This window comes from Austrofundulus limnaeus, unplaced genomic scaffold (genome assembly GCF_001266775.1).
Source record: "Austrofundulus limnaeus strain Quisiro unplaced genomic scaffold, Austrofundulus_limnaeus-1.0 Scaffold70, whole genome shotgun sequence".
Classification (NCBI taxonomy): Eukaryota; Metazoa; Chordata; class Actinopteri; order Cyprinodontiformes; family Rivulidae; genus Austrofundulus; species Austrofundulus limnaeus.
In genome coordinates, this window is record NW_013952472.1 from 1,518,652 (window position 1) to 1,523,483 (window position 4,832).

A 4,832-nucleotide genomic window follows, 5' to 3' on the forward strand; every position below is an offset into this window, starting at 1 on the left:
GAGAGAGAGAGAGAGAGAAAGAGAGAAAGAGAGAAAGAGAGAAAGAGAGAAAGAGAGAGAGAGAGAGAGAGAGAGAGAGAGAGAGATCAAAACACCCAGTAGCATCTCATCAATAACCAGCTGCACAAACAACAAATCCTCCTTCTTTTAAAAATCAGCTGAGAACAGCTGTTTGCTCTTTTGGATCGTATTTCCGTGCTCCATCAGCTGATTCCTCCTCTTCCTCCTCCTCCTCCTCCTTCTCCTCCTCATCCTTCTCCTCCTCATCCTCCCCGCTCGACCCCAGCAGCAGCAGCAGTGTTATGGAATTGCAAATAACCTCCCATCAGACTGCCAGACAGATCTGATACGCTCACAGGCTCCTTTGCGTTAATATTACCAGGGCATGAAACTGATGAAAGGATAAGCTGGGAGGGAGATGAGGAGTATCGCTAATCTCTAACTGGATCTAATTAACCGGACGAAGAGGCGCCGGATAATACAGTGAAAACGAAGCACCGGTTGTTACTCTTTCGAGGCGTGTCGGCTGCACTCGCCTTCACCCCAAAAGCTTTCCAATTCACACTGATGTAACACAAGCTTTTTCCCGTTCAGTCGTCACACCTGTGCACTGACAACAAATATGTGGCAGCCTTTTCAACACTGCTGAGGAAATCCACACGCTGCCAGCACAAGGCACATCTTAAACTCCCCCGAACACACAAGCTCCCTGCGTTTCTCTCGAGAGGTACACAAACCCACATTTCGTTACAATCAAATTGCTTTTTCATGCATACAGATTGGCTTTGCCCACGAGCCACAAATAAAATTTAAATGAATATTTTACAAGAGTCTTGATAATGACGTGGCAATCTACCGAGATGGCATGTTGGCTGATATCGGACTCGAGATGTGGAGGTTTTCAGGGTAAATCAGGCCGTATGCTTGTTGGATTGATTATAGCGTGTTAATAATAAAGGACAAACTGGTGTTAGGACTCAAGGTAATCATGTTCTTAAAACAGAACCAACGGAAAGACGGTTTGTCTCTTGAAACATTTGGAAATGCTTTTATACATTGTTATGCAAATGAAAACTAAATGACTTGTAACTTGTAAATACTGACACTTTAAGTTAATCCAACTGCATTTTTTAAAAATTATCCATCTACTAGGGTTGGGCATAATCGTATCGTCTGCAATTAATCGTCAGAAAAACATTAATCGATTAATTTTTGGCACTTGACGATTAATACGATTAATGCCACCAGGCAGACTAACCGCTTGGTGCTCTTCTCCCCTTCAAACATGATGAACATTTAAAAAAAAGTTCTGTAATTTTTTTATCTATCAACACAATTTACAGTTTGATGTATAGCCTGAAGTCTGTAATTTTGACACAATTTGGAACAGATTTTTACGAAGAGCCAATTTTCTCCCTATAAATTGGTCATGTGACTATATACAAGGGTGTCCAGGGACTCTGGGGGATTAATCTTCAAATTAATCGTTATCGGCTAAATACAACACATTAATCGTGATTAATTTTTTTGCCAATATTGCCCAACCCTACCATCTACTAAGGATCCATCCATCCATCATCTTCTGCTTCTTCCAGAGCCAGGGCCCAGACCTCTCTTTCCACAGCCACTTCCTCCGGTTCATTAGGAGGATTCCAAGGAGTTCCCAGTCGGTCAAGAGTGTGTCCTGGATCTTCCCTGGGGTCTCCTCCCAGTCGGACATGCCTGAAGCACCTCCCTAGAGAGGCAATATATCCAAACCACCTCTACCAGCTCCTCTTGATGTGGAGGAGCAGCAGCTCTACTCTGAGTCTCTCCTGGATAACTGAACTTCTCATTACGTGTAAGAGAAAGTCCAGTTACCCTACAGAGAAAACTAATATTGACCGCTTGTATCTGTGATCCTCTTCTTTTGGTCACTATCTAAAGTTTGTGGCCATAGGTGAGGGTAGGAACGTAGACTGACCGGCAAACACAAAAGACCAATACAGAGTCTACAACACTGTTTGTTGATCACATGCTCCATTCTACCTTCTAGTTGAGTCTAGTAAACATCTCATCTTGAGCACATTCAGAGGACCCTTATGTTTGTTGAAAAAAAAGTCTATAAATTGACAATGAGGCAGAAAGCATGGTGAAAACAAATTCATCTTTCACTTCTCAAAAGAAAAATCTATATATTCAAAAAGTCATAAGATACAAATTTTTTTTGTCAAGAGTTAGTTTAACCTAGAAAATATGTGAAATTATTGAGTCATTTGTCTGACTGTTAGAAGTGTAGACTTCCTGTATCTGGTGGTTGTCATCAGATTGCTGAAGATATTTGTGAAAATGTTGGCATGTAGGGCAGACGTCTGCAGGCCTTCAAAGAATGCTAGTTTTTTTGGCTTTGGTTCTAAAGAGACAAACTTTCTTAAAAAATCTTAGAATGGTCCTGATTAACAGTTCTGTAAATCTGATATTGGGGTGAGGTATTGGATGGTTTTCCACTTATTTTGAGTCGAGTACTTGACCTTTTTCAACATTTTTTTTTGATTGATTAAGCCATTTAACTGAGACCTATGAATAATTCAACCATATTATGGCTCCTAGAATCAAAGAATGCAGCAGTTTAAGAGCTGAACACTTCTCATACAGTAGAGGATCAATAGAAGGATGACACAACACTCAGGTCCTTCTATTCCTGTAGATAGTTTATTTATTCATTTATTTTTAGGTTGGACATTTCTTTTCTCCACCTCGTTTGTTTTAAAAACACAGCACAATATGTTGTCATGGTCTGGGGGGAAAGAAGCAGCCAAAAGACAAAAATAAAAAGTTTTTATTTTTATCTTTTGGCTGCTTCTTTTTTCTTTTAGGTTTTTATTAAAAAATTAAACTATCATAAAACTTGGAAACTATTGATGAAGACTACTTTAAATGTTTACATGAACAGCTGTAAGGAAGGGTTATTATAAAGAAATTGAGTGATTTAAACTTTTGCACAACACTGTACTAAGATAACGCTTTAAAATTTGTAAGACAAAAGCATCCAGTTACTGAAACCTAAATAAATATCATCTAATTTGATCACATTCATCAGTGTTGTTTTGAACACCAACATATTGTTTTAATTAAAAACATTTTATAGGATCCAATAAAAGCTCAAGACTCGGCCCTACAAAAAGCTTTTCACTTCATGTTTTTAGTTTCTTCAACTAAATAAAATCTTTGCAGTTTCTGGGTTTTTTCGACTTGGGATAACCTTTATGTTAAAACGAAGCTGAGGGCTGAAATGAGTTCATCAATCTAAAGGCCTTAAAAAGGCACCGGAACTAAAGGTGCAAATAAAACCCGATTGATTCTTGACACCTAATTGTCTTCACGTCTTTATCGTCACGCATCGCAATCTTTCAAAACCCATTTAGGCGTGGAACGGCCACTGAAGAGCGAGAGGGCACAAACAAATCGTACATCTCTCCACGAGTCACAGGCACTGAGCCGTTCTCCCTTTTTCATGTTTCAGTCCAAAACAAATGATCATAAGGTATGTGGCGCCCGCGCATTGCTGGATCAGAACCTAGAGTTTCCTCAGATCCGGCTTCAGAGCGCAGAGCGGAGCCTGTAATTAACTTTCAGAGAATGTGATGACGAAACGGTGGCTGGAAACCTCAAAGATAGCTTCCCCAGGAGTTCAAACCCATCACGGAAGTGGGCTTTCTGCTTTATAGGCCTATTAAATAATTGTGTCGTTTTTTATTTCCCCATCTGGCAGAATCCAAACGTTACAATACTAACAGCAGTAAATAAAAAGCCCAATAAAAAAAATTATACAGCTGGTGGAATTTAATGTTTGACAGAAACGGCTTTCAGTTCTGCCCTTTTTTTTGTTTTGTTTTTGAAAGCGACACCATTTCATTTATGCAATAAATGCTCGTTCATTTACAGAGGACTGTTTTCTGCCACATACAATAAATGTTTATTGTGTTGTTAAACCCTTCTGAAAATGACTTTGGGTATTGTTGAACAGAAAAAGAGGGGAAATGAAGAGATGAGATGAGCACGGTAACGGTCACAGTGAAGACTGGACCTCAGCGTGTCAATTTCCACGTTCCCGCCACTCCACAGTCTCACGAGCTGTCCTTCCTGCCTCCAGCGGTCAGTAAATAGAGCGGCTGCTTGGGCAGGAGGAGGTAGGAGCGCTGTGATTCTGTAGAATCAATAGGTTCCGATTCTGCAGTGCTATTATTTAAAAGGGGCCTGGAGATAATCATAGGTTCTGGTCTAAAAACGGACAGCCGTCGCAATAAGGAACATATCAATTATTCATACATAAAAATGGAGATCCATGTCCTGATCTGAGTGATCTGACCTCCTGAGCTTCTGTTTGGACCGAGGGCTCCTAAACGTGAAAGGTAAATTCAATCAGTCAAACCCAACTGGTTCCTCTATAAATCCACCTCCCGATGTGTTTAATCATGTCAATGTTCTCATAATTGACGGAACAAAGCAGGGAGATACACAAGGACAAACACTCAGAGAGGATGAAAGAACAGACTGGCTGGGATTTTATTATTATTTTTAATATTTTTTGCTTTAACTGAGTGCGAGAAGAAAGAGAATATCTGGAGGATAAAGAAGGGAATCAAAAGCAAAGCGTGAAGTGAGGGGAAAAAGGGAGAGGGAGAGCATCTTGGGTATTTAAAAGCACTCTTTCAGTCTTGAGCTGGACTTGATGGGTGCAGAGAGGCAGAGGTCTTAACTCTGTACAGAAGTGAATTCGAAGGCAGCTGCAGGCGATGAATGCAGCAGCTATGACTTCACAGGCGATACACCAATCAGTTCGAAATCCCCCC